Raw genomic sequence first — 11,217 nt, 5'->3', positions numbered from 1 at the left:
AGGTTAAAATAAATCAGAAATTTGAAAATAAAAAAAACAAAAAAAAATTCAAAAAGAAAATCAGAAAATTACCTTTAGTACCGGTTGGTGTTATCAACTGGGACTAAAGGTGGACCTCCAGGCAGTGGCCACGTGGAAGGCCTTTAGTCCCGGTTCTGGTTTGAACCGGGACTAAAGGGTCAGGGCATTAGTACCGACCCTTTAGTCCCGGTTCAAGAACCGGGACTAAAGGCCCTTATGAACCGGGACTGCAGGCCCTTTTTCTACTAGTGTGTGCCAAAAAAAGAAAGGAAAAAAAAAAGCACTCAATGCTCTCATGTGAGTATGTGACGCTGGCGGGGGGTGAGAGATTGCCTGCTGTTCATTGCACTGACACGGCGTCAAGAGCACCATGTGGACCAACTCATCATTTGGATGCTTGCCAATACTAAATTTGGAAGGAATCATTGGTATTAGGTGTAGATAAAAATACAATCTCAAACATATGCTTACTTGCCGATTCCATGTCCCATCTTGGTCCAGATCTCCATCGCATTTTCCTTGGCATAATATGGCTAAGCATGCGATGCAGTAAGTGTTACGCTCTTCTTCTCTATGCATGGATCCCCGATAATAAGCTTAAACGCTTTCACAAGCATATAAATGAAAGAACAGCAACGCCGTTTTATTCGAGCTCAAAGGAAAAGTTGGTCCATAAACAAGACAAGACACTATTTGGTAGACATTTGCAGCTTCATAGTGAAGATTAATGACAAGAGGATCCTAATTTGAAGAGCGCGATGCCGGCCGTTGGCGCTTCTGCGGTGGTTATGGGTCTGGCTTGACCAGTCGGTGGAGGTGCTCAGTGAGAAGCCAGAGGATGGTTATGAGCTCACCTCCACTGCTAAGCTTCTTGGCATGGGACTCCCTGCTGCACCTGTTTGCAGCATACACCATGAAATCCATCCACACCAAGGAGAGAACCCGCATCGAGCAGCACTTGCGCTCCGCATTCTCATCATTAGCAGCCAGGGCTTCTGCAACACGGACTGCATAAGAGATACGAGGAACTTTAGTGTAGTCACGTGGCTTCTCGTCTAGACCCAGTACCACCATCTCGGCAAGCTGCCAAGCTCCGTTCTCTCCCGGCGACTAGAGTGGGAATTAGGGTCATCATACAGTCGGAGCAAGTTGCTGCAGCTGGGAGCTGGGCGTTGGTCGTCTTTTTCACACCATGTGTCAACTGGATTCTCGCAGGTTCGCCGGTACAATCTGCTCTGAGCAAGGCCTGGCAGCATGTCCGGGCGTTCCACCAAAAGGAACATCAAGCAGTTGGACAACAACATGATGTCCTCCTCACTGGCACAGAGTGCTTCGCTTTCCATGGCCATGGCCTTGGCTTTCTTCCCACTCTCGCGGAGGAGGAAGAGGTCGGTGGCGATGTGCCAGATGATGATGCCCTCTTGAAACTCAACACCTAGTCTGTCTTGCAGATCCTTGTACAGGTTACAAGTGCTGAGTGCCTCCTCGCCCCATTTCCCCCTGACAATGCCCTGTGTGCTCACTTTCCCATCCCGGGCCAATTCCTCTATGTGCAACATCGACTTCTGCTTCAGGTCCTCTGGAAACTTGATGGTCCACGAGTGAAGCTCCCTGTCCCACCACTCCTCGGCTCCCAGCATGTTGGCAAATTTACCCAGCAGAGGCCTGTTCCTTCTGCTGGGACGACTGCACAAGTGCAACATGTTATACTGCCCCACAGTGCCAGACCACCTCCTTGCTGACCTCAAGAATCTATCAAGTCTCATGAACTTTATGAGCCGGTGAAGAGATACAGTCCAACGACGAAGACGATCCCATCTCCCTGCACAGAGAACTGCATGTTGAAGCCAATGCCATCTTGTACCGCACAAGAAGGGTAGTGTCCAACTCGACCCAAGTGCAATCAGCAGTGATCTTATCTCCAGGACTAAGGCACCACCCAGTAAGATGTAGGTGATGGTAACATCCACTCTGCTGTGACCATCTTTCCCACCGAACTGGAACAGCAAGAGCGCAGCTGCGATGGCAGCAGGTGCGACTATGCAGACGCAGTAGCCAAATGAAGTGTGGACTACGGCTGCCTTGGTGTAGAGGATGTCGTACATCAAGGAAAGCTCCAACTCCATCACCAAATACCTATCTTCATATGTGAGCTGCTCAAGTACATTGATCTCACGGTTGTCTTCATCCCTGTCGCTCGACGAATCGACTATTGCGTGCTTGCATATGTGGAACAGGGAGTGTGCATGCCGCATGAAGAATTCTTCTTCTTCGACATTGCCCTTGGGTCCCCCTTGTGGGGGTCTATCGTCGAGGTAGAAATGGCATCTGGCCCGTGTGGTTCCTTCTTGAGGGAGCTCCGGATGCTGTCCATGTTGCTGCACTTGAGCGCCCATGTTCTCTCCCCGTACTTGAGAACACCGACGACAAACATCAAGATGACCGCAAGCAGGAACATGTCCTCGGTGCCGATGTAATGCTTGTAGAGGACGTAGACAGTGCTTAGCACCTGCAAACTGAGAGTGAGCAGGTGTCTGCAGCCAGAGTCTGTTGTTCTCGAGTAAGTAGGTGGTGATGTTGTCCGGGCCACCAAGATGCAGCAACAGGAACGGCGCCCAGAACGCGACGAGACGATGCTCGCGGGACGCGGCACCGTCGAAAGAGAGGTGACCAAGAGCATATATTGCAGTGGCATCAGCCAGCTGGTAAGCCAGCCAGAGGATGAACCTGAACAAACGGCAGGATGCTTCACTCCGCCGGATCCCAGGTAGCAAGACGAGGGTAACCTGAAGAGTGAGGCTCACCAGCACCAGAGTCTGAACCGCCCATGCGTTCTAGAAGTCTATAGGCCCTCGAGCCATTGTTCTTGTCCTGCATGCACTGTGTTAAATGAAGTTTCACCAGAGGATGAGTGTATCTTTTTCATCAAGCATAATGATGTAGCTAATTAAGGCAGATAAACTCATATCGGATCGATAAAAAATTCACAAGCGATGGTGTATACATACCGGGTTTTTTTTTTTGAGAAATCTCGCTCGCTTTATTGATTCAAAACAATGTTCATAGGTAAACGGTGTGGGTCATGAGGAGAGCCCAACCAAATATGCCTACCTATATCTAAATTACAAGCGAATTTAGCAAGATTATGAGCCTCGAAGTTATTATTCCTTCGCTCAAAAACAAAAGAGCAAGAAGAGAAACTAGCTCTACGGTCTATTATTTCATGTATCGGGTAACCAGGGCCGTCCAGGGGCCTGTGCGGGCTGTGCGACCGCACAGGGCACCCAAATTCCAAGGGCCCCCGATTTTGGGCCAGCATCTAGTAGTATATTCTTTGTTTTGGGCCCTGTTTTCACAGCAAGAACAGAATTAGGCCTATGCACTCTGGACTCCCGAAATGAGGCTTTCCCTTAGTGCCGATCCACACACCCTGCCGGTTGATAGATAAATCTATCTCGAGCTCTGCTAAAAAACAAGCAACTATCCATCTAGCTCCGCGCGATCTGCTCGGGTAAGGAAAAGGCCCTCACGGAGATGAACTGACTCCAGTACGGCGCCGTCCGGAGGGTAGCGGCGTTGCCGGAGAAACGACCCACAGCCCTGCCGGCATGGATAATTCTTTCCACCATTCTGTTGGCCGCCGGTGGCCGAGAAAAGGTGAGGGCATCACCGATCTATCCACAAGGTGCGCTCAAACTAAATCCCTAATTAATTTAGACTATTTTGTCCTCACGGAGATGAACCGATTGAGGTGCTCAAACTAAATAACCGATCTGAATAATTATATGAGACGGTTCATAATCCAGTTTTTCTAGGGAATATATGGGTGTGCATATGCATCAATCCAGTTTTTCTAGGGAATATAAATAATAGGCTTGTTGATTAAGTTGTCACACACCAAGATTTCCAAGCTAGTTGCTCGTTCAAAATTCAGGGTTCAATCCCTTTTTTTCATTTTGTTACCTTGGTAGACCTTTAACTCATGGAGTGTTTGAACTCGTTCATATTTCTTTTGTAAACAAATCATCTATTCTAAAAATTCTAGGGCCTCATTTCGGGTTCTGCACCAGGGCCCCGAATTCCTGGAGATGGCCCTGCGGGTAACAGCAAAACCGCAGCTAGCACCCCAGGTTCAATCAGGCTCAGGCAAGTGCGCAGCCAGCAATTGGAACACAAAGTGCAGAGGACACTCGGTACTGCCTGCCACTATCAGGCTCTCAGCAAGGTGGCGAACTAGTGAAACATGAGACTAGGAAGAAGTAGGCGAGCCATACCATATGCCACTATCATCAAATAATTGTCATTGGCATTTTTTATCGTTGGGACAGATGAAGGTACACTGGCAACCAACCATACTAGTGTGCAATGTTTATGGTTCCATCCAATCAATCAACGCTTTGTGCCAAAAACACAAAGAAATCAATCAACTGTCTCATGCGATCAATGAGGTGGATGCCATGGCACTACAAACTGGCCGGCACGCCAAGTCCAGACCTTACCAGGCAGGCTCTTTTTTGTTTTCGAAACGACAACCAATGGAACTATGGAGGCTGTGGCCATGGTTGCAGATTTGATCTAGGTTCAGAGTAGCTAACTAGATCGGCCCAGTGTACCTTCATCTGCCAGGACGGCGTAAATATTTTGCGAAATACCCAGCCCTGGAGGCGGAACTCATCGCGGTGGCAATGGTATGGCATGGCTGGCGGCGACGGCCTTTGGGGCAGCGGCGATTTCCTGACACGGTGACGCAACGCTCGCTCGCGCGCACTCCGTGCCGCCGCCAACCGCCGACTGGCCGGCAGGTCGTGGCGGGAGGATCATGGACTGAAGCAGGGGCCATGCTGATACGGAGAGGAGATTTAGGGATTTGGGTAAGCCAGATAATTGATTGGAGATTTCCCTGCTGGCGACAATCTCATTTGAACCACAAATCTCTCCCGTTTCACCAAGAAAATTGTAATAAAAATAGGAATCCGTTCCTATCTTTTTTTTATACTAGCAAATAAGCCCATGCGTTGCGATGGGTGAAAAACAAACACTTCCTAATCTAATAACCATGAATCCAAACTTCAATAGGTCCATGTCCTTTATTTCAACACATGGCATCCCATGTTTCTATTTATCTTTCTTCCCACTCTCATGACGCTAGCCTCAATGTTGACATCAACACAATACGTTTGAATGTTGTCAATCTTAAGTCGTCTCCTTCTCGGCATACGATGCAAATGAGCCCGTGCGTTGCAACGGGTGAAAAAACACTCACTAATCTAATAACCATGAATTCATAGGTCCGTGTCCTTTATTTCAACACATGGCATCCCATCTGTGTTTCTGTTTATCCTTCTTCCCACTCTCGTCGACGCTGGCCTCAGTGTTCACACCATCACAACACGTTTGAATGTTGTCAATCCTAAGACGTCTCCCTTTTGGCATAGGATGATAAATCTATTTTTCTGTGAAGTTTTGACGAGGCGTGCATGCATGGTTATCGATACTGTTTTTTCCCATCCTAGTTTTGCCGAAATGTTTATTTTCAATTCGGAGCGGCACCGATACGAAGGAAAGACTGATCATGCACTATTGATTAAGGTTTAATTGTAAATAGCATTTTTTTAAATGGTTAACAATTAAAAATAATATCATACTCAGATTCTACATATTTTTCTAATCAAATTTCATATATAACATGTTAAATTTGGAGTTAGGGTTAAAAAACTATGAATTTTTAAAAAAATTGATTATTATGTACTATACGGGTTTATTACAAAAACTTAAGGGGGTTTTTCTACAAAATATCATGATGGACTAAGAATACCTATTTCTTTTATTAGTAGGTAGTATAGATAGCACATATGCCCGTGCATTGCAACGGGAGAAAAACACATCGTGCATTCGAACTTAAGCAAATATCCACTCTAAAGTCCAGTCAACTGCTCGTTTAACTAAAAGTATACACTTGGATTTCAAATGTTGCAATTTTATTGATTATTTTATCTAGTTGGATTAAAGATAAAATCAATCATCACATGTCTAGATTAAACAACTTATTAATATGGCATTGTGAACATTGATATTATTTTTATAAATTTGGTCAAAGTAGAGATACTTTGACTTTAGACAAAACTTATATGCAGATTAAAAAGAACTGGAGGGAGTAGCTAGCAAAAGATGAAGATATACTTGTTTGGCGTCCTTGACAACCTTATGCCATCAGAGGCGGGGAAGCATTAACGAATACACCTACCTCACACTAACCAATTGTTTTGAGAACATTGATATTATTTTTATAAATTTGGTCAAAGTAGAGATACTTTGACTTTAGACAAAACTTATATGCAGATTAAAAAGAACTGGAGGGAGTAGCTAGCAAAAGATGAAGATATACTTGTTTGGCGTCCTTGACAACCTTATGCCATCAGAGGCGGGGAAGCATTAACGAATACACCTACCTCACACTAACCAATTGTTTTGTGTAATAATCCGGAAGCAAGAGTCCCTAGGCAATTATTTCATATGCATATAAAAGTGAATGGCTCAAAACAGTTCTAAGCAAGTCCTATAAACGCCCATATCTGTCAAATTAGCCTCTGTTAGCGTTTCAACCAGGACGTAAATAGTTAACAAAAGGGATTATATTTTTCCATGACAGTGAACATAACTGTCTATGCTCTCTATTTGCCCTTTCCACTTTTCTTCAGGTTTTCATCAATACCTTCTGAGATCAAAGAATCTGAACAATTGCTATCTTCTAATGCATCTTAAGAAGTACCAGACTCCTATGTATGCAACATATGGGACGCTCCTGGAACGACTCTTTCTACATATCGATGCAAAGATAGAAATCGAGCGTATTTACGAAAAGTAATAATACCCCTGTACTTTGGGAGCTCCAACACCAACGACAAAAGCTTGCCATATTCCCGCAAAAAAAAGCTTGCCACACCTCTTACAAAAAAAGAAGAAAGGGTGTAGGGAATGAGATGCGTAAATTAGAAACAGGCTGTACCTCTCCTCACAAAAGACATTGGCAGTCCACCATGATAGAAAACTAATTCTTCCGTCAAAAAATAAATTTCTTGCTTGCCCGTGTTACCAATTTCAGCATTTGGGAAAGGTGTGACAACACCCGGGAGTCCCGGCACCCTGTAATCCCGTCCATCCAGCGGTATGACGATTTGTGCCAGCCACTGTACAACTGCAGACATTTTGCAGCGTCAGAGTAATTAGGCCAGCTATTTTAAGGGGACACAGAGCCATGCGAGGAGGCTGTAGCATGCAGAAAAAGGTCAGGCAGGTCTAGGACTGGCAGGAATCCCGGGCGGTCCACGTGATGTCTGAAATGACAGCAGGGGAGAGAGGAGAGAGATATGAGAGAGAATGAGATTTTATTAGGTGATGTACATGAGAGACAGTAGTAGAAAAGGAGGAGGAGAGAGAGAGAGCGTGCACATTTCTTCCTTCAAAAAGTGTTCCGGGCTTGATAGAGAAAGGAAGAAGGTGAGAGAGACTGGACGTGGGAGACTTGAGAGAGAGAAAAAAGTAGTAAGAAGAGAGAGAGAGTGGTCGCAAGAGGCTTGAGAGAGAAGGGAAGAATAAGAGAGAGAGAGTGACGGTGAGAGGCTTGAGAGAGAGAAAGGAAGAATAAGAAGAGAGAGAGTGTCAGTGAGAGGCTTGAGAGAGAGAAATGAAGATAAAGCAGAGGGAGAGCAGTGTTTATGAGACACGTGGAGGGAGAGAGAACCTGCTTCTCGGCATGCAGAAGTACTAGTCAGTGCCGGGCACATAGTTGTCCAAAATGTGCGGCCCGCACAGGGTCCATAAATTCTGGGGGCCCCAAATTTTTACATAGGCCTATGTATAGCTGCTCCTGGGCGTTGGGCCACGCATGGCGCTGGACTGCTATCGCGTCCACGTGAGTAGAGGCGTCGATCGTCCGCAGGCCGCTGCTCCATCCGAAACGAGATCGTCGGATCTATCGCAAAAGCCACTCGCGTCGCTACAGCCTTCAGGAATCCTGCCGCTGGCGACGGGCGACGGGCGACGGGCGACACGGCGAGTCAGCAACAGCTCCTCTCCCTTCGTCAAAACAAAATCAATCTCATCCAAACTCCGTAGCGCCGCATTTCCTCTTACTATGCAAATTCAGTTTATGTGCTACTGGAATCTTGTTGATGACGTACGAATAGCTCCGTGATTCAGTATTGTTAATTGTTGTCCAAAATTCATTCCCCTTGCTACGAAAATTCAGTTTATGTGCTGTCCAAATTTCAGTATTTTGTTGTACAAAATTTCAGTTTATGTGCTGTCCAAATTTCAGTGTTTTGTTGTTCAAAAATTCAGTGTTGGTGTTATCCAAATTTCAGTGCATAGGCTGTCTAAATTTTAGTTTATATGCTGTCCAAATTTTCAGTGTACTTCCCCTTCTATTTTAATGCCGTTTATCAAATGGTTTGATGCCTTTCATCAAGTGATTCAGTGCTTCAAGGTTGGCTTTAACCCTCTGTTCTCTTATGTTTTCCTAGGCACCATTGAGCTTGCCTTGTTGCAAGGATGAATCTGCTGATCTCGTAATCAATGGAACAAAAGGTACTGAGTATTTACTATTTATACTGAAATACTAATATTTTTTGTGGATTACTAAAATACTACTATATACGATTTGGGAAAAATAATCTGATCTCTCATTTAGCTTAGATTTTTTTCTTTGTGGCTCCGCCCTCAAAAGATAGGCCCCATTTTGAAGCTTGGCACAGGCCTCAGATATTGCCGGCCCGGCCTGGTACTAGTGCAGCCGGCTCTAGAAAAACATTTCTTCTCTGCTCGATCACTGTATGCATGCTCTGCTAAACAAAACGTTGCTACAGTGCTTGCTACATATCCCTAGATTCTGTTTCTGGACGTGCGGTGGCGATAAAGGGGTGCCTGGGCACCCGGGTACTAAAACTCCAATCTCTTCAGCATTTACATCACCTGAATGCACCTCTTCTGGGGACAACCTTATCTGCATCATAACTCGTCATCTAAGTCCCCAAATCTGTTACTAACTCATTTAGCAATCGTATAGATACAAGTCCATCCAATTAGTTTGCAAGCAATCTTGGTTGGTGTAGTAGCAAGGGCAAGGGACAGACGGGACAGCTTCACCAAAGAGCGTTGCATCTTGGCATTGATGGAAGATTTGGGCAGCAGGAGGGATGCGCTGTTGCCGTTGGCTGCTAGATGGAATGGCCGCAGGGCGTAGCTGGTGGGATGCGCTGCTGTCGTCGCCTGGTAGTCCTAGGATGCAACGGCCTCGGCTGTACGTAGCAGTCTGCAGGTGAGATGTGTTGCCGCTGCCGTAGTTGCCTGCTAGTTGCAATGGCCATGGGGTGTGCGCCGCCATCTCGATGGACAGAGTAGTTGGTATGTAACGGCGGCTATGGCGGAGGTATAATTATAGGAAATTATATAGCGAGGAGGCGGAGGTGACGACGGTTGCGAACTCTGCCTAACGCATCGAGGAGATCCCTCGGGTCGGGGAGCACACAGATGGTTCGCGGAAGTCAATTGCTGCCGCACCTGGCCAGTGCCTCCTGCAGTGCTAGCTAGATTGCAGATGCGTGTGCTAGCCATGGCCTCCTGGATTGGGTCGATAGCTATCGCTGGCATGTACGTGCTTCATGACGCCGCTGATTTTAGACACAGTCGATCCCGATTTTAGAGCAACGACGACGGATTAGCAGGCACTGTTTGATCGTGGGGGCAGCAGTGGACGGTATAAATAAAGAGGAGAGGAGAGGAGGAGAGATTGATCATGAGACGACATACGAAAACCGGGCTTGAAACCTGCAGCAGTCCAGATGACGGACGAAGAAAGGTTTTACCCAGCATGTCACTGCGGGTTGAATTACCAGAAAACAAAAGGATTTTTTTATAAAAACGCCACGACGGTGAATCCGGAGACTCAATCCGTACTTTATTATTATTTATTATTAGGAAAAGATATATCCTGATCTGAACTCATGCTCAGATTAAATTTCCTGTCACCCATCTGCTTACTGGTTTCACTCACTTTTTTCGAAAAAATTGCATGAATGGTCCTTTGACTTGTGAACACATAACTTAAAAAGGCTTGTACTCCCTCGGTTCCCTAATATAAGACATTTTACAGGAAATACACACTGGTTCCTGGTTGTATATGCACCCTATATGGGGATTTTTTTAATATTTTAATAAAAAGTCAAAATAGGTAAGAACTATTTTGACAAAACACTTGACTTACTTTTGCACTGATATATAAATCTCGACAAAAAAAAACAAAAGTTGACCTCACAGCAAAAAAGACAAAATTTATTTGTTATTATATGTCACTATTCACACTAATTTAGCCAAAAATTTGTCTTTTTGAAAAGAAGTCAAAAGAATATATTTTTTTGTGGATTTTATTTCTCACGAGTACAATAGAAGGTCAAGTTTATTTCAAAAAAAAAAATTCAGAAATTTTTGACTTTTTGTTGTATTACTATTTTTTTTCCCATATAGGGTGCATATGTCCCCATAGACCAAAAATTCCCCTCCGACATTTTACCTATTTCAACATATTGACTACATACATACTAAAATGATGAATATACATACTAAAATGTATCTAGATACATATGAATCAAGAAAAAAGCTAAAAGGTCGTCATATATCAAAGAGCGGAGGGTTGAAAACACTACAATAAGATACTTATACATGAAAATATGTTACAAATATTCCTCTCAAAATAAATATGTTACAAATACGGTCATGTATATGGTCCTGTCTACGGTAGAGGACTGCCGTGTCGCCGCGTGGCTTCTCCTTTTTGCAGAAAGGACCGTCACTTTGCCAGGAATCAACCCGCACCCCGTGCCTTCAAGTCCACTGGGGGTCCCATATGTCAGGGTAAATCCACTACGAAAAACAATGGTCCTCACTCTCTCGCTCATGTCACTCTCCCTCGTGCCACCTTCGCCCCACTGTTGCTCACCGCCGTCATCGCCGATCCGCTTGTGCCATGGTGTCCTGGAATGACGTCAGGACCGGTGACGACTCCATGGAGGAGTTTGATTCAAATGTAAGCCACATATCTGTTCTGTCTAGTAGGCTAGTGTTAGGGTTCTTGCCGTTGATTTGTTTTTTTCTTTGACTTGCTACATTTGATTTGAACTGAATACACCCCCCCCCCCCCCC

At 45.2% G+C, this 11,217-nt stretch overlaps 1 pseudogene; it reads right to left on the bottom strand.

The window, feature by feature from the left end:
* Positions 1-807: 807 nt before the first annotated feature.
* On the bottom strand, positions 808-2,882 carry LOC125546945 (annotated as a pseudogene).
* Between the last annotated feature and the right edge of the window lie 8,335 nt (positions 2,883-11,217).

This window comes from Triticum urartu, chromosome 3 (assembly GCF_003073215.2).
Source record: "Triticum urartu cultivar G1812 chromosome 3, Tu2.1, whole genome shotgun sequence".
In the NCBI taxonomy this organism is placed as follows: Eukaryota; Viridiplantae; Streptophyta; class Magnoliopsida; order Poales; family Poaceae; genus Triticum; species Triticum urartu.
The sequence above is the reverse complement of the archived record's forward strand: the minus strand, read 5'-3'. Positions and strand labels throughout refer to the sequence as shown.